This window comes from Panthera pardus, unplaced genomic scaffold, assembly GCF_024362965.1.
Source record: "Panthera pardus isolate Hobbes unplaced genomic scaffold, ASM2436296v1 HiC_scaffold_6, whole genome shotgun sequence".
NCBI classification, from domain to species: Eukaryota; Metazoa; Chordata; class Mammalia; order Carnivora; family Felidae; genus Panthera; species Panthera pardus.
The window spans coordinates 106,558,745-106,578,682 of record NW_026526991.1 but is presented as its reverse complement, the minus strand read 5'-3'; positions in this window follow the sequence as shown (position 1 = coordinate 106,578,682).

Here is a 19,938-nt window from a genome sequence, read left to right as displayed (position 1 = left end):
AGAAACTATATCTAAGAATCAGCTCTCTTGCCCTGGTGGCTTAGTCCACGTTTATGCTGTTCTGTTCCAAAATTCCTCTCTGAATTCCTGGAGTGTCCATCCCTGGCCTATCTTATTGTGGCATCTCCCCTTGTTCTTGACACTAGGTCAAATAGCTTTGTAGCATCTCAATTCTCAGTGCCATTCAGAAGCTGACGAATCTTAATGAGTTCTTCCCTTAATCTCTTTTCAAAGGGACTACAATCCTTAATTTCTTTAACTTTCTTTTTAATTATTTTAGCTCCTTGTGTTGTTCCTTTGGCCTCAAACCGTCCCTACTCAGTTTAAAGGTCACATTATTTTGGTTGACAAAGTGCCCAGGGTTGTGTACAATCTGGCCTCAAACTCCTTAGCTGGGCCAGAGTTGTCTCTCCAATTTGATTCATCCTATATAGAAATATACATTTAGGTAGAAAATTCAGTCTCTAGCCTTAAGGAGTTTGTAATGCAATTGATAAGATTATCCATGTTGTATAGAATGTGAGTATACTATATAATGTTAAAGTCATAAGGGTTGTAAGAAATAATCTAGTTCATTTGGCTTCTTTTAGAGAGGAGTTCAGGGAAGAAAATATTTAGTGTGAGACTGAGTGTTTGGGGAGGCTTCACAAGGATGATGGATCTTGAATTGGTGAGAAACCCTATTAGCTATCTTCATTCAGAGCTTAACATCTTGAATAAAATTCTACTGAATTCAAAACTGATTAAATTAGAATAAATTTTTTAACTTAAAGTAACATTTAGTAGAGAAACAAGCATAGTGCAAAGGCAAGAGTAATGTTTTTTAGGATTCAAAAAGACCTAGCCTTCTCATTATAACTTTAGTTCCCGGCATCTATGTGAGCTTGAGTATTACATTGCATTTTCTCAAATCATAAATAATAATAGCACACACTCTCACTCCATTTACCTCCATGATTGATATGTGGAGCAAAGGAGATAATTACTTAAACAATAAACTGCCATATACATATGAAGAATTTTAGGGGTGTCTGGGTGGCTCTGTTTGTTAAGAATCTGACTCTTCATTTTGGCTTAGGTAATGATCTCACAGTTTATGAGGTCAAGCCCCACGTCAGGCTCTGCACTGACAGCATGAAGTCTGCTTGGGATTCTCTTTCTCCCTTTCTCTCTCTCAAAATACATAAACTTAAAAAAAAATTTTTTTTTAAACCTACTCAATTCAAAAGTGATATATTTCCATAAAAACATGAGCTTTTCACTTTATCCAGACAGGTCTCAAGTGAGATATTTTCTCTGTTGATTTATATTCCACACCCATATATTTAAGATGAAGGTGGGAAGGACCATAAAATATATATTTTAGGAGTGCCTGGGCAGCTCAGTTGGTTGAAGCATCCGACTCTGGCTCAGGTCAAGATCTCACTGTTTGTGAGTTTAAGCCCTGTGTCAGGCTCTGTGCTGACAGCTTGGAGCCTGCTTCAGATTCTGTCTCCCTCTCTCTGCCCCTCCCCCACTCACATACTGTCTCTACGTGTCTCTCTCTCAAAAAAATAAATAAGCATTTAAAAAAATTTTAATACAAATAAATAAATAATATATTTTACATTTGAACAAACATAATCTTTTTGAAGGTGGGAGCTATGTCCTCTCTGGGGTCTCTAATTAAGCACCAAGTATCTATTTTACTGTTTCATTGATTTGATTGTTAAATATCAGTTAAGTCTGCAAAGTTGAGCTCAGAAAATTAAATAAACTGAGAGGTGTTCCATAACAGTAATGAAATCTCCCTCTGGTAGAGTATGGCTTAACCGATTAATTTAATTCATACAGCATTTTTTGAGTACCTATCACCATTTTTTTTTAAGATTTTATTTTTTTAGGTAATCTCTACACCCAATGTGGGGCTCAACGTGGGGCTTGAACTTACAACCCTGAGGTCAAGAGTCACATGCTCTACCGACTAAGAATGCCAGGCACCCCAAGTACCTATCACCTTTAATAAGAAAATAGAAAGTAAAAGGATGAAATGTGTTTCAGGTGCCATCACTGTAAAAACCATGTATGTTTTTGGGTTTCCTAGGTGGCTCAGTCACTTAAGCGTCTGACTTAGGCTTGGGTCATGATCTGACAGTCCATGGGTTCAAGCCTACATCAGGCTCTGTGCTGTCAACTCAGAGCCTGGAGCCTGCTTCACATTCTGTATTTCCCTCTCTCTCTGCCCCTCCCCTGCTTGCTCTCTCTCTCTCTCTCTCAAAAACAAATAAAAAACATCTTTAAAAATTAAAAAAAAATGTAAGCTCTTGATTTCTTGAAATGAGTATATGTGTATATTTTTAAATTTTTATTTTTAAGTAATCTCTACATCCATCATGAGGCTTGAACTTATAACCTCAAGATCAAGAGTTGCATGCTGTACCAACTGAGCCAGCCAGATGTCCCAATAAGAGTATATTTTTAAAAGCAGAACACGAAGGGGTGCCTGGCTGCCTCAGTCAGAAGAGTATGTGACTCTTGATCTTGGAATTGTGAGTTCAAGTCCCATGTGGGGTATAGAAATTACTTAAATAAATATACTTTCAAAATAGATAAATAAAAGCATAACATTGAAATTAACTTTCTTTGCTTATTATCTTCATCTTTGAACTTAGAATAAAGAGCAAACATTTTTAATAGTCTAGAGTAACTTTCAATAACTACAGTAAATACTATTCATTTTATTACAATATAAGATCACACTATTCCCTTGTTTAAGCTTACCTCATTCTTTTATCAACCTCCCCCCCAAAGTTTCTACTTTTCATGAATAAAACTGTGAAATTAACATTGTTTTCTAATTTCATTCCTCCAGGTACTGACATTGCAGAGCCTGCTGTGGGGCTCGAACTCACAAACCTTGAGATCATGAACTGAGCCAAAATTGGACACTTAACCACCTGAGCCACCCAGGTGCCCCCAACCAAGCTTTTAACTAAAGGCTGGATGGTGAACTGTGAAAAATAAATTGATGTCATCAATCCATTTTCAGGGGTACAAGTGTCTGTCTGTACCTCAAAACCCATAACACATGACAAAGAATGATATTTCTTGTTGGCAATTCTGACTGAGGCCAACAATGGAGGTGAAAGAACCATCCACAGCTAATAGGGGAGTACTGGTGGGATGGTTAATGATGGCCAGCAGTGGTGGAAGAGTGAAAGATCATATAAGTGAAAAACATTATTATTTCCCCTAAGTGTGGATTGAAGCCCAGTGATGAGGCAAGTGAAAAAGGCCTGCGCTAAGATTGAGCATCTCTCGCTCTTTTCATGGGGAAGAGCGAGGACTTGGACACAGAATCTCCATGTCTCTCATTCTATTTCCTTCATGCATAAGAGTTCTTTGATTCTAACAAATAGAAAGAAACCTTGCAACAACTGTTCACTTGACGCTGCCCCTGGTACCTGGCCATTGGTGTTAAGTAAGCCTCAGTCTGCAGGTTAGTCACTGAAGTACTGAGCGAGCAGCTGCTCTTTTTTGTGCTCCCTATAGGTAACTATGGGAGCTACAAACATAATACTATAGGATACAAGATAACTTTCTTCCCCATTGGCTTTCCAATCCAGTTGACTCTATTTGATATAAAAGAATAATTCCCAGCTGCTAGCAACCCTGTCCACCCAAATGGGATATGAAATAATCCAGCCATGTTCTTTCAGGTCTTCCCACATTATCATCTGAAATAAAGACTCCTCCCCGCCATTACTGAGGAGCCAAGAACAGAAGCAGATAAGCTGGGTATGGGTGTAAAGAGTACAAATGAGCTTCTAGATATGCGTATGCATAATAAGGATAGGCTATGAGAAAAATAAAGTGGAAAGTAAAAATGGAATACATTAAATCATTGAACTTAAAGTGTGGGTGAGATTATGACTGCCACCATGCAAAGGTGAGGTGGGGCAGTGGAAGGAACACAAGTTAGAAGTGCATCATGGTTTCATGCTCCAGACATGCCTTAAAGGTGCTCTGGGTTAGCTTACCACCCACCCACTGAGGAGTGCTGTCAGCCTTTACCTGATCACTTTCCACTTACGGGGATGGGGAGTCACTACATCATCAGCCAGACCGGTCCAGTTTTTATCATTTCTAATTACTCAAAGAAATGAAATCTACCTCTCTGTAGATTTTACTCAAGGATTTTTTTTTAACGTTTTTTTTTTTAATTGTTTTTGTTTTTTTTTTAATTTTTGAGACAGAGAGAGACAGAGCATGAACGGGGAGAGGGAGGGAGACACAGAACCTGAAACAGGCTCCAGACTCTGAGCTGTCAGCACAGAGCCCAACGCGGGGCTCAAACTCACAGACCATGAGATCATGACCTGAGCTGAAGTCGGCCGCTCAACCGACTGAGCCACCCAGGCGCCCCGTCAAGGATTTTTAATTTAAGAGCAAGATAAAAATACATTAGTCTCTCTTGTACCTAAGAGAAAGCTAGTCATTGTCACTCTTAGATTTCTCCTTTCTCCAAGTCATTTAGTTCATTTAGTTAGTATTTATTTGTTCAGTTATTTAGAGTAGGGCTCAGACCTGGGTTGTTCATTATTGTATTCCTAGCACCTAGAGCAGTGCTCCGGTGTAGTAAAGTAAAACCAAACAAAAACAAAAACAAAAATCACTTACTGAGGGCCTTTTCCTTGCCATGCGTGGTATTTGGCTTCAGGTTTAGATTTATGAAGTTCAATAAACCAGGGTCTGTGCACTTTGGCAGTTAAAGTCTAGAGAGGAAGGCAAACAAATAAATCAGGTATTACGGTTTTAAGTGTAGGCACAATGTGGTATGGAGCACACGAGAAGGATATCCAAACTGAAGTGGGACTCCAGAGAATTCTTCCTGGACAAGGAGCTACTTGGGTGGAGCTTGAAGGGTAGAGTGACAGCTGGATAGAGGAGGGGAAGCAAAGAGCCACAGTGGCTCAGAGTGGCTGGAGTGGAGCATTTTGGTTGGTTGTGCTAAGAGGGTAGAAACATAACCTGGGCCTTTAGTGCTACATTCAGAGTGAAAGCTTTATGCTAAAATATTTGGAGAAGCTACTAAAAGATCGTAAGTAAGAGAATAACATAAGTGGGTTTTTATTTTTAGAAAATTGGCAAGTTATGGCTTGAAGCAGCAAAGGGAGGAAAGAGAGATTGAAGTCAAAAAGAATAGGTAGAAAACAGACTGAAGTCACAAATGCAGAATTCAGTGATTCAGGCCAAAACGCTGTGAGATCCTAACTGAAGGCAGTAGCAGAAGAAATGGAGAACAAGGAAAGCAGGGATAGTACTGCAGAGTTAGAATCTGTAGGCTTTGCTGACTGATGTGTGTGGCTTAAGAAATAGGTGTCCTAGATGACTTCAGTGGCTGAGCAAATGATGACATCACTACCTGAAATTATGAATGTCATTTCTGAGAGATATGGATGCAAGCAGGTTTATACATAGTGACCTTGAGGCACTGTGGGCATTCAAGGGTGGACAGCCAGCAGGCAGCTGGATACATAAGGCCAGCAGAGAGGTCTTGGTAGAGATACAGCTGAGGGAACCATCAACATGTGTACAAGACTTTGGTGTGGCTCCCCCGAGGGGACGTACAAAGGGCGAAGGGCAGAGGACTTTCCTTACTCCTTCCTTACATAATGTAGATTTAAGACTTCTTAAAGTCCTGTAAAAACTCTTTGCCAAGGTTCTTCTTGGAATTGCACATAACTAAACAAATAAACAAATACAGAAGTGATTTCACCAATGCATGTATAATAGTGTTGCTTTCCCTGATCTGGTAAGCATATTGGTATGATAACAACCAACATGGCATTAGCTTTTCTGCAGCTCATCACCTTGTTGGTTCATATTGAGCTAATGGACAACTGAAACCTCCAAATTTTGGAATAAATGCTGAGGTCAAGGGCTTCTCCAACTATTTTTTGATAATTGATATTTGGAAACTGATTACACAATTTCACAATTACCTACTAGAAGACAACCTCCTCAACCCTCATTAAACCCTTTTCCTGCTGTCAAAATAAAGGTGCCACATGTTAGTATCATGTAGAGAAGGTAAAGAAGTTTCAGAAAAGCAATTTTTAAAATTCTTAATTGAAGTATAGTTCACATACAATATTGTATTAGTTTCAAGTGTACAACAAAGTGATTTAACATTTTATACATTACAAAATGCTCACCACAGTAACTAGGGCTACCATCTGCAACCATGCAAAGTTATTACAAGATCATTGACTATATTCCCTATGCTGTACTTTTAGAAAAGCATTTTAAAATAGGACCTAGAGGAAGAAGCTAATGAGATTATGTTGTATTGTTGCTGGAGGAAAAAAAATTATGTCACATGTGCTAATTGGCTTTGCCAAAAACAGTTATGATTTTCTGTCTCATCTGGGTCCTGAGGATGCTTAGGATCCTTTCCTGAGTCCCAAGTTAGCAAACCTTTCCTAGTCGTATAACAGCCGTTCTAACCTATTCCCACCTCGCCTCATGACCCTAATCCAAGCCTCGTCTGGCTCTCTGTCTCATTGTCAGCAGACACCTTCATCTATTGTTGAGAAAAGAGAGGCTTCAGAGATCACCTCCCTGACTTCTCTTTTCTTGTCCTTAAATTATGGTCACATCTTCTGTTCCTCCTTCCCCCTACTCCTGTGCTAGCCCCCTCTGTGTTTCTGAGTCCATCCTTCTCGCTGTCTTCACGGCATGGATCTGATCCTGTTTCTTTCTCTGAGGCCTGGGAAGGGGAGATCTCAGTGACAGAAGGTCACATTCACAGAAGGGGGATGAATATCAAAATGTCAACAGTGATTTTTTTCCCCCTGGGAACTGGAGTGTTCTGTGATTTTTAAATAAATAAATGTATTTTGTTCCATTTAAAATTAATATATGATGATATGTAAATTTTCTTAATAAAGCTGTTTTTTTTTTTTTAAAGTAATAATACATGGTCCCAGATCCACTATTCACGATTTTTCTCTTGGACTAATTTCTTAATTTCTCTATCCCTCAAGTTTTATGGTGAGGGCTGAGTGAAGTATTCCTGATATACAGTAAGTGCTTCTTAAAAATAACTGTAAGGGCACCTGGCTGGCTCACTCAGCAGAGTGTGAGATTGATCTTGGGATTGTGAGTTGGAGCCCCATGTTGGGTGTAGAGATTACTTAAAAATAAAATCTTTTGGGGCATCTGGGTGGCTTAGGATTCTGTGTCTCCTTCTTTCTCTGCTCCTCCCCTGCTCATGTTCTCTCTCTCTCTCTCTCTCTCAAAAAAGGAAAAAATGTTTATTTTTATTTTTTAAATAAATAAATTTTTAAATACATTTTTAAATACATTTTAAATAATTTTTTTTATTTTTAAAAATTTAAATAATAAGGGACACCTGGGTGGATCACTCGGTTAAGTGTGTGACTTCGGCTCATGTCATGATCTCACAGTTCGTGAGTTTGAGCCCCAAGTCAATCTCTGTGCTGACAGCTCAGAGCATGGAGCCTGCTTCAGATTCTGTGTCTCCCTCTCTCTCTGCTCCTCCCCTGCTCACATGCTATCTCTCTCTCAAAAATAAATAAAGATTAAAAAAATTTTTAAATAAAAAAACTTCAAAAAAAAGTTTCCTGACTCCCATTGCCTTCAGGATAAAGTCCAAGCTCTTTAGTCCTGCTCGAAAGGTTCTTTATAAGCTGATGCCATCCACCTGTCTAAACTCACCTTCTCTAAGAGTTCTTCTCTTCTTCACTGTCCCTTGACAATGCACACTTGCCTGCCTCTGTGTGTCTGCTGACCCTGATTCTAGGAATTCCTCTTTTTCTATACTTAGATTTTATTCCTCCAAAACTTAACTCAAAAGATAAGTCTTTGTGTTTCCCTCCCCACACCCCTGCAATACTTATCCCCTCCCTGTGCACACCTCTAGTAGGTTCTTATTTTATTTTATGGTCATGATGTATTACATATTCATCTTGCCTGACACACTGCATACCCCTCATGCATGTCATAATCTGTGTACTAGCAGCTAGATGGTGCTTGATACATAATATCTTCGTAACTGAATGAATGAAGGAATGAGAGTATATGTTCATCTTTCACTCAGCTAGTCAATCAACTGGTATTTTCGAAATATCTATTATGTGCTCACCATGTGCACAACAGATCTGTCGAAAGACTTTAAAATTTTGAATTTCAGTACTACAAAGATTTTTTCTGAGTGCCCATTATTTGCTGTGGGAATATCAAGAAGTAAAAGACATGGTTTCTAATCTCAAGAGAGACTTTCATGGTGCCTGAGTGGCGCAGTCAGTTAAGTGTCTGACTCTTGACCTTGGCTCAGGTCATGATCTCACAGTTCGTGAGTGCACTGGTGGCACGGAGCCTGCTTGGGATTCCATCTCTCCTTCTCTGCCCCTCTGCTTCCCACTCTCTAAATGCATAAATAAATAAATAAATAAATAAATAAACATTTTTAAAAATTAAAAAAATAAAAAATAATTAAAAATAATTAAAAATAATTAAAAATAAAAAATAAAAAATAAAAAGTAAATAAATAATAAAGATTTTAAATAAATAAATAATAAAATTTATATAAATAAATAAACATTTTTATAAATAAAATAAATAAGTAAATAAACATTTTTAAAAATTAAAAAAAGAGAGACTTTCAATCTTTGTAGGGAGACACAACTTTGTTCCACAAAACAAATGTGAATGATACAAGCAAATTCCTATTAGATATAAAGGCAAGTGGAAGAGAAATGCCATAGCACTAAACTAAGATTGGGGGTCTTAGTTGTTTTCCCCCATCTGTCATTTAATAGCTATATAACCCTGGATAGGTCACTTCTTTATCTCCTTGACTCTGTTTTCTCATTTGGTAAAATGATATTTGATTTTTTTTATACTAAGTTTCCTCCTAACTCTTTGATTTTGTAACTAAGTGCTATGGGATGACTGGAAAAGGAGCATTTATTGCGATTTAGAGCTGCTGGAAGGAAGGTGAAATCTAAGCTGAACTTGAACTTTGGGTGAGATTTTGGATAGCCAGAGAAGAGGCAGAAAGGCATTTAAGATATGGGGAACAACATAAACAAAGGGACAGGCAGAGACAGGATTGAGCAAGCATGCTTGTGAGGTGGACTAGACCAGGCTCTCTGGTGGAGAGTGTTTGTTAGAGAGGATTGAGAAACAGCTTGGGTAGGTTGCCTAGGGCCAGGAAGGACTTACGAGAGAAGCATTGGAATCAGTGCAGCTATTTTAGGATAGTTGCAAAAGGCAGAACAGAGGTAATAGGGACCAAGATTAGCTTTGCAGCAGTGAGAGGGCAGAGCAATGGTTGAAGAGAAGTTTCGAAGATAAAAATCAGAAAGCTGGCTTGGCTATCTAGTCTAAAGGAAATGGATGAGTCAAAGATACCTTTTACATTTTAAACCAGAGAAAGTGAATAAATCAGGTTCTAATCCAGGTTCCAACACCTCTAGGAAGAGGACAGCATGCCCCAACAGCCTGTTCTGTCTGCTTCCTCTAGTGACATAGGCTTGAGGGCTGCTCTAGCTCTTCTACACACCAAACTCCTGAGGACTTTTGCTAAGAACAACTCAAACACATTTTTTCTTTTTTAATAAATCTTTTAGTATCCTTGGAAGTCCTTTGAGCCTATAATGTTTTGAAACTTCCAAATTTTATCTTAATCAAGAAACTACAGGGGTATCTGACTAGCTTAATCTGTAGAGCATGCAACTCTTGATCTCTGGGTCATGAGTTCAAGCCCCATGTTGGGCATAGAGCCTATGAAGAGAAAGAAAGAAAGAAAGAAAGAAAGAAAGAAAGAAAGAAAGAAAGAAAGAAAGAAACTGCAAAGACTTCCACTTTCTTAAGAAATTAAAAAGTAGGTATTGAGGAGGGCACCTTTTGGGATGAGCACTGGGTGTTGTATGGAAACCAATTTGACAATAGACTTCATATATTGAAAAAACAAGAAATTAAAAAGTATATTAAATCAGTGGTAACTAAATTTAAAGATCTGGCTGAACATTGATTTTATATAGAGAGATTTTATTCAAATGGTATTGCAAACGTTGTTTGCCTCAGGAAAGGGATCTAATTGTGAAAGGAAGACATAATTTACTCCAAATAAAATACCTAAAATTCAAGGTCTAAATTAGTGGCTGGCTCAGTCAGTAGAATGTGTGACTCTTGATCTTGGGGTTGTTAGTTTGAGCCCCACATTGGGTGTAGATATTATTTAAAAATAAAATCTTTTTGGGAGCACCTGGGTGGTTCAGTCGGTCAAGCATCTTGATTTTAGCTCAGGTCATGATCCCATAGTTTGTGAGATGGAGCCCCACATTGGGCTCTTCTATGCTGATAGCATGGAGGCTGCTTGGGATTCTCTTTCTCCCTCTGTCTTTGCCTCTCCCCTGCCTGTGCATGTGTGCACGCTCTCTCTCTCTCTCTCTCTCTCTCTGTCTCTCTCTCTCTGTCTCTCTCTCAAAATAAATAAACTTTTAAAAATAAAATAAAATAAAATAAAATATTTTTTAAAAATTAATTTATTTATTTTGAGAGAAAGAAACAGATGACATGAGTGGGGCAGGGACAAAGAGAGAGAGGGAGAGAGAGAATACCAAGCAGGTTCTGCAGTGTCAGTAAGGAGCCTGATGTGGGGCTCAAACCCATGAACTGTGAGATCATGACCTGAGCCGAAATCAGGAGTCAGACGCTTAACTGACTGAGCCACTGAGGTGACCCTAAAATAAAGTAATTTTTTTTAGGTCTAAATAAAAGTACACTGAAGGGAGATACTTTATTGTTTTTAAAAGAAATATTTTTTAATAATGTTTATTTATTTTTGAGAAAGAGAAAGAGAGCCAGGGAGAAGCAGAAAGAGAGGGATACACAGAATCTGAAGCAGGCTCCAGGCTCTGAGCTGTCAGCACAGAGCCTGATGCGGGGCTCAAACTCACAAGCTGCAAGATCATGACCTGAGCTGAAGTTGATGCTTAACTGACTGAGCCACCCAGGCACCCCTCATTCTTCAACTAATACTCATGTGCCAAAAATCATGTTATGATACTATAAGCTGTGAAAAGAGAGATGAAGCTCCCTACCTTCAGGAAACTTCCAGTCAAGGAGAGGAGAGAAGAAGTGAGCAAACGATCATACTGTAATTTTATTAGTCTTGATTGCTGCAGGTTGCAGAGGTACCTTCAGATGGAATTCAGAATGAAATTCTTCAGGAAGTGAAAAACTTTTTCAGAGGGGTAGACAAGCTGAGGGGGATCAACAGGGGATGCTGAGGCATTCAGGAATGAGCAGTGGCAGGCAGCCATCACCATCGGTAGCCTGAAAGGGCAAGGGGTGGCAACAGTGTCAATGAGGCCCCAGAGAGAAACAGAGTCAGGAGGAGGGACCTCTTGTCAGAGTGATAGTCATAGAAAAACATGGCCAGAGCTAAGGTACCACAGCAGGGAAAGGGCAGAGTAAGAAATGTTCCCATATCTCTCTGCTTCTGGTCCTTGGCGGTACTTCTCAGGGGTGGAAGCTCAAATGATAAGGTCTGTAGAACTCAGCCTGTTGGATCATTAAACAGGCTGGAGAAGAGTCAGAAGATGAATGGCGGGGGGAAGGTGTTAGAGAATAACCAGCCCGACAATGTCCTAGTCTGTAATAGAGGTATAGAGGATTAGAAATCAAGAGAGGCAGGGCTCAAGTATCCCGGCAGAGAGGGACTTCTTAGCCAAGATATAGAACTTAGGCACAGAGCAGGAAACAGGGCCTTTGTGAACAGAGATGTGAGTTGGCATGATGGTGCATCTGTGACAGTTAGATTCAGGAGTAATTTGGCTGCAGGTAACAACAACAACAACAATTACTTAAACAACATAAGGTGTATTTCTCAAAAAGGAAAATAGTCCAAAGGAAGCTAGATACAGAGGCTTTATAGTCATCAGGGACTCAGGTTTTTTCTATGGACTCTATCATCCTCAGCACATAGTTTCTATCTCATGATCCCCACAGCCATACCTCTGTGTTCCAATCAGCAGGAAGGAGAAGGGGTGAAAATGATTATGCTCCCTCCTTGGCTTACACCCAATTGGCCAGAAATGAATCATGTGGCCATACCCAGCTACAAGGAAGGATGGGAATAACCTCTTTATTCTGAGTATTCCTGGGTCCAGCTAAAAATCAGGGGTTTCATTTTAAGGGAAGAAGGAAAGAATGAATGTTGGGAGACAATTTGCAATACCTGTCAAAGGAAGGGATGGAAATACAGCGATTCCAAATGCTCAGCCTTGCCTGGGATGGTAAACGATTTAATTTTTTTAATTGTTTTTTAATTTTTTTAATTTAAAAAATTTTTTAATTTTATTTTTGAGGGGGGTGGATACAGAGGATCTGAAGCAGGCTCCTTGCTGACAACAGAGAACCTGACTCAGAGCTTGAACACAGGAACCGTGAGATCATTATCTGAGCCAAAACCAAGAGCTGGATGCTTAACTGACTGAGCCACCCAGGTGCCCTGATAAATAATTTTAAATAAGTTGGAAGATGTATTTATAAAAACAGAAAATTAGTATTTTGTTCATAAGGCAACAAGGTATTTTAGGAAAGTCCAAGAACTGGGAATTAGGAATGAGTACTAGTTCTCCATTAGTTATTAACTAAGCAAGGGACCTTAGGCAAATCAGCTTACTTTCTGAATCTTGGTTTCCTTATGTGCAAAATGAGAGGGTTGGAATATATTCCATTTAAAGGTTTCCCTTCCTATAGACTCCAGAAAGTTGTTTTCTGTATGTTGGTCCTAAGATTAGCAGAGGCTGAAAAATAATAGAAATGCAGTTAGGTTAGGGTGAAGGACTTTAATGGTTGCTCTGTTAACTTTAATTGATTTAAACAATACATATTCAAATTGTTTTTCTTGGTTATTTGCTCTTCAAACATTCTAGAAATATTCCATTCATTATATTTTGGAAATGTATATATCCAGATGAAATTATGTGTATATGTATTGTCAAAATATTACTCAAAGGAACATTCTGAAAATCATACTGAATTTTTCAGATACTACATTGATTCCTTAACAAAAGATCCCTCTTTAATATGAATTCACTAACACATCTGACTCTAGAGGTGCCTGGGTGGCTCAGTCGGTTGAGCGTCTGACTCTTGATGTTGGCTCAGGTCATGATCTCATGGCTCCTGGGATCAAGCCCTGCGTGGGGCTCTATGCCCACAGTGGAGAGCCTGCTTAGGATTCTCTCTCCCCTCTCTCTGCCCCTCCCCTGCTCATGCTGTCTCCCTTTCTCTTTCTCTCTCTCAAAATAAATGAACAAACATTTAAAAAAGCAAAAAGAAAGTGTCCAACTCTTGGTCTCAGCCCAGGTCTTGATCTCAGAGTCATGAGTTCCAAGCACTACGTTGGTGTCCACACTGGCATGAAGCCTACTTAAAAAAAAAAAAAAAACAAACCAAAAAAAACCCCAGGTAAAATGAATTAATTAAAATGAGAGAATAGAGATTTGTAAAAGCATCTGTTAGATATTATTTTCTTTTCAGACTGGATTCCTTCTATTTACAACCAGAGTAGATCTGAGGCAAACTTTCAAAGTAGGTACGTATATTTCTGGCACATCTCATTGTTCTTTTTTTTTTTTTTTTTTTAATGTTTTATTTTTGAGAGAGAGAGAGAGATACATAGTGTGAGCATGGGAGGGGCAGAGAGAGAGGAGACACAAAATCTGAAACAAGCTCCAGGCTCTGAGCTGTCAGCGTAGAGCTCAACGTGGGACTCGACCTCACAAACTGTGAGATCATGACCTGAACTGAAGTCAGATACTTAACTGACTGAGCCACCCAGGTGCCCCTCACTGTTCTACTTTCTTTTAAACACTCTTCCCCATCCTCCAAGCCCACAATATTCTCATATTGTTCTATTTCCACCCTGGGAGAGAGAAACACTATATTACAAGGCAATTCATACCATGATAGTAGTAACTTCTTATATTATCCCTTCATTTCCATTTTAAAAGTGTAGCTCCTTGAAAGGACAATGCTTAACCTTCAAAATGGGTTTCTCACTGTAGAATTGCCGGCTTCTTTACACTCAGAAGTATCTGAAAATTGTTTGTCTGTCTGTCTGTTTGTAGAGGAAAGGAAAGTGCTGGTATCTCTCAAATCCAACTATTCTGGTCACCCCCAGTTACCCATCAGAAACCCAGCATTTTTTAGACTTTTGGGCTAGATCTAGGAACAGTTTTGCTATTTTAGACTGAGGGTGTTTGTTAGGCTATTACAAGCTTTTTGTACATATACTTTGCATATTATTGTTTTTGTATCTCAGTTATATCTGAAAGAGTAAAATAGGTAATCAAAATGAAACAACAGGCCATAAGGGATCAATCCTCTTTTATGAAGGAGCAAGGAAAAATTACACGGTTTAGACAATTCTAAGAAAAAATTACTTTACATTAGTAAATTCCTAATATGTAGGGAATGCACACCCTCCCACCCACATGCACATGCAGTATTCATAAACCTAGAATAGTAAGTATGCCAAAGGAAGGTAGACTTGATGTTTGGTCTAACAGAAAGCAATTGAAATAGAACTTCCTTGGTCTGTTGCATAAAATCAAGTCAGGAAGATGCTAGAAACTAAAGGAAAGTCTACTTACAAGTTGGGCACATGTCATTGGTGAGGAAAAGAAAATAGGAAATAGTCATGAATATTTGGCTTTCTTGGACCAATTCTGAGCCGTCATGTTCTAGAGGATGTAAAAGCATGGCTGGGAGACCAACTGCCCAGGACAAGCAGCCAGAGTTCACACACAAGACTTTGTGGTCAATAAACTTAGGAACTGGGCACAGTGAAGGAAGGGGTGCCCCCTCTCTTTCCTCACAACGTGCAGGAGACTCCCTTTTTCTTCCTGCTTTACTCTGTATTTCTTACTAAGGCCAGATCTAAAAGGGAAGCCTAAATTTTCATTTTGACTGATTTTCTGTTCCTACAGGACTCAAAACCACATGCTGAAACCTGACTTTCTGGTCCCCAGAGAACAACCATCAAGCAGGAGAGAATTATAGTAGTAGACTTTAGGAATTTGCCTCTGCCAAAATATGAAGAGAACTGAAGTTATGTTAAGAATTTGGAGATATCTTTCAGGAATAAATGGTTAGGTCCATGAGGCCTAGGGAAATTTGATTCAGTTCACTTTAATTCAATTAAGTCTCCTCAAAAAAACATAAGCATCTATTATGTGCTAGGAACTGTACTAATTTAAGAAACACAGACATAGATCTGTTATGGACACTGTCCTCATACAGCTTGGAAAATCAAGAGAAGACAGATACATAATTTAAATGAACTATAAAGGGTTGTCAGTACTAAGACAAGTAGAGGGTATGAAATCAGTCTATTAAGCAATAATAAAGGCATTCACTGAGGGTCAAAGTTTACTGCCAGTTCAGCACAGTTGCACACTATTTGGAAATAATAGGATCTTCCCATCCTAGAGTGGTTTTGTGCTTAGTGATATGTTATAGAAACAAATACCTTCATATCTCCCTGATTTGAATTCATAGACTGCCTTCTGAGTTCCCCAAAATCACTCAGACTCATGCACTGTATAGTCTAGAAACAAATGTTTTCCAGGTGATCTAGGCTATTGCTGTGGAATAGAAATGTTTTATTAAAGAATAGCTGTGAGGGGCGCCTGGGTGGCTCAGTCAGTTGAGAATCTGACCCTTGGTTTTGGTTCAGGTCATGATCCCAGGGTCGTGGGATCGAGCCCTGAGTTGGGCTCTAAACTGAGTGTGGAGCCTGCTTGGGATCTCTCTCTTTCTCTCCCTCTCTGCCCCTCTCCCCCACTCATGCTCTCTCTCTTAAAAAAAAAAAAAAAAAAAAAAAAAAAAAAAAGAATGGTTCTGAAACGGACAAATTCTTTGAGCTGCAACAGACTTTCTGTCGGTGACCATGGTGGACGATGAGTGGCAGGCACAGGGTGGTTTGTACTGGAGAGGTACAGTGTGACCCCATCCAGTGTGCAGGCTCTGGAACAGCTTGCCTGGGTCGAAACATGGCTCCACCACTTACCTACCTGCTGTATAACTGGGGCAAGTAATTTAACTCCTCTGGGCTTCAAATTCCTCCAGGCCCATGAGGAGTATCTCAAGTATCTTAAGGCCCATGATGAAAGGGGAGGAAAGAACATTTTTTTTAATGTTTATTTATTTTTGAGACAGAGAGAGAGAGAGAGAGAGAGAGAGAGAAATACATAGTGTGAGAGAGGGAGACAGAATCTAAAGCAGGCTCCAGCTCTGAGCTGTCAGCACAGAGCCTGAGTGGGTTTCAAACCTGTGAACCGTGAGATCATGACCTGAGCTGAAGTCGCACACTTAACTGACTGAGCCACCCAGGTGCCCTGGAAAGAGCATTTTTAAATGCCTCCTATGTCCTGCAGCTATGAAATTCCATTTTACAGAAGAAGAAATTAGGGGTCAAAGAGGTTAAATACTGCTTTCAAGAGTACACAACTGGCAGAATAGACAAAACTGTAGAGACAGAAAGATGAGTGGTTGCTTAGGGTAGGGGTAGGCGGGTGAGGGGATAGGTTTGGGGGAAATGGGAGTGACTGCTAATGGATATGACACTTCTCAGAGAGGTGATGAAAATGCTCTAAAATTGATTATGGTGATGGTTACACAACTCTGTGACTATAATACAACCATTTAATTGTACACTTTATGTGAATTGTATGGCATGTAAATTATGTCTCAATAAAGTGGTTAAAAAAAAAAAGAGTACACAGCCAAGAAGCATCCAAGTCTGATTCAGACTTGGGCCAGGAGGATGACTTCAGGGCCAGCTCTTGTTATTACATCATCATACCATCTCTCAAACAGAACTTGGTGCACAGACACTCTCCTCACACAGGACACTATACACACCAGAAAATACCTAGAAGATTGGGTCCCACTCTAGTTCCACCTCCAAACCCTGAGAGGCCCCTGGAAAACAGGAAATGGGCATGTAAGTGAGTTAGCTATTGTAAGCTCAGAACCTGTATGCTGTCTGTTGACTTTGTTATTTTTGAGTTTCCCTTGTTTATTTTCCTTTTGGCTTCCCTGAATTTTTAGGAATGTTCCTTTGGCAAATCCTCACTAGTCCCAAACTGTGTTAGGAAGAGAAAGGAAGAAGCCTTGGTGTTTTTCCACACTCGGACCAGAGGGAAAAGGCGAGGAGGCCTGCTACCACCGCCTGAGGTCTTTGCAGACAACCCAGGCCACCAGAGTCAGCACAACCCGGACCCACCCCCTCAGGTGTACCAATGAAGAGCAAGCGAAGTTCAAGTACACTGGGGATGCTTCTGTGGCCTCACCACCATGTCTGCTCTGTGAAGAGGGCGGAAATCTTCATATTGCTCCCTTAATGACAGGGGCCGCACAGCAGAATAGAGGTCATCATCGTTGCAGCAAATTCATTTTCTTAGCATGGGAGAGTGAAGTAGAGTCCAGTTTTATTCAATTTATTTGATTAGGGAGGTGGAATTTGGAAGTTAGTATTATGTTGAAACCAGAACTAACAATACCAGTATTTTAAATGTTACTTAGTAATGATTTTGATTATACCCTGCTTCTTAAAAAAAAAAAAAAAGGCTTATAACAGACATATTCTTGAAAGAGTTGTGTAAGTCAATCATATATTAAACATTTGAGAAAAAGAGATGCTGAAATGTTAAGAAATGTTGCAGTTAATTGTTTTGATGAAAATAATCACCACTTAAAATTTTTTCTCTACACTTCTATTTCCCAAATATGTCATAATAAGTATAACTCTTAACTCTTATAATAGGGAAATATTATTTGTAAACTTAAAAATTAAAATAGCTCTCATTTTTCAATTTTCTTCTCCTCTCTCCTTCTCCCTCCTCTCTCCTTCTCTCTCCTTCTCTCTCCTTCTCTCTCCTCTCTCCTTCTCTCTCCTCTCTCCTCTCTTCCTCTCTCCCCTCACTCCTCCTTCTTCTTCAAGTAGGCTTCACACCCAGCACAGAGCCCAGTGTTCAAGGGGCTTGAACTCACCACCCTGAGATCAAGATCTAAGCTGAGATCAAGAATCAGATGCTTAACAGACTGAACCACCCAGGTGCCCCTCAATTTTCCACTTTTCTAATTCTTTTATATAAGCATGTATTATTTTTACAATAAAATATTTTAAAAAATCATCCCTAACTAAAGTCCTTTGTAAACTTGAATTTTTACAAACAAATTAAGGCTTAAACCAGTATTAAATGCCCCTGTTTACTTCTGTATATCCTTAATATTCAAAGTTGACACTGTCAGTAAGTACCATCCAGATGTCTGAGTGGTCAATGAGGCTTGACCATCCTTTTGAGGCTAGAAACAAGTCAAGATTGGCTGCCCTTTGGTTTTTGGATTCAGCCATTATTGAAGCCTGAATCAATATTGGTAGCTATTCATAGCCTAGCCTTTTCACCTCTGGAGAAGTCCTACAGTGCTGGCCAAAGATGTCCTCTATTATTGTGTTACTTGTGCCAAACAGGATTGTGTGCTGATTCTGTGACTCAGTGTTACAGAATGTTGCTTAAAGCTGAGCTTCTGTGGATAGCTCACTCCACTGTGGTCCTGTTTACTACACAGCAGTTGTTCATAGGTATTCCTCTTAGTCATCCTCTTGAGTCTTGCTCAGCGAATGGAGTTGCAAAATACCTTGCTCTTATGCAAGTTATGTCCTTGCACCTTTCTTGCTGGTGATCTTGTCTTGTTCGTGATGTAAGTTTGACTCAAGAATGAAGTTGATGAAAGTGTTAAGAAATTAGATATGAAGTCCAATGAAGGCAGAAGTCATACAAACATAAAGCCTAATAAAGCCTCATCTTGGCAATGTAAGTCTTTAACATATTTTGAAATTCTATGTCAGCTATGGTGACGTCATTTATACTGTACTTGCCAGTTCCCCAAAAGGCAACATAGGCCTTCCTTGGGATGTTTTCTCTTAGATTTTTCGTGCATTCTTAGACCTTAATTAAGTTGGAGGACTGTTTTTCAGATCTGAATTGCTTACAAATCTCCTTGGCTTTATGGAGGATTTTCCTGGCGTATCTTGTCATGTCTCCTTTATATGTTATTGTTAGTCTGGCCTGACTTTTCAAAAAGGATTGCTAATGTCTGATGATTAGACATTGAAAGCTTGATAACTATGATATAATGGAAAGAACAAAATGGGGATTGGAGTCCAGGATTTTGGGCTCAACTTTCCCCCAATATTTTATTATGAAAAATTTCAAACATACGGAAAAAACAGTTGAAAGAAGGGGTGCCTGGGTGGCTCAGTCGGTTAAGCGGCCGACTTCGGCTCAGGTCATGATCTCACAGTCCGTGAGTTCGAGCCCCACATCGGGCTCTGTGCTGACAGCTCAGAGACTGGAGCCTGCTTCAGATTCTGTGTCTCCCTCTCTTTCTGACCCTCCCTCGTTCATGCTCTGTCTCTCTCTGTCTCAAAAATAAATAAACATTAAAAAAATTAAAAAAAAAACAGTTGAAAGCATTGTATGTGTATATACCTATTACACACACACACACACACACACACACACACACACACACACACATTCTACAGTTAACATTCTGCTTTATTTGCTTTATCATTTACCAGTCCATCTAACCATGTGTCAGTTGATCTTATTTTTTGATCCATTTCAAAATAAGTTGCAGATATCAGGATACCAAACCCCTAAACACTTCAACCTGCATATTAATAACTAGAGCTCAATAGCTGTTTATGATTCTTTTTATTGAGGTAACATTTATATATAGTGAAATAAAAAAATCTAAAGTATTGTATCCAATGAACTTTGGCAGATGACATCTCCGTAACCCAAACTTCCAACAAGAATATAGAATATTCCCTTTATCCCA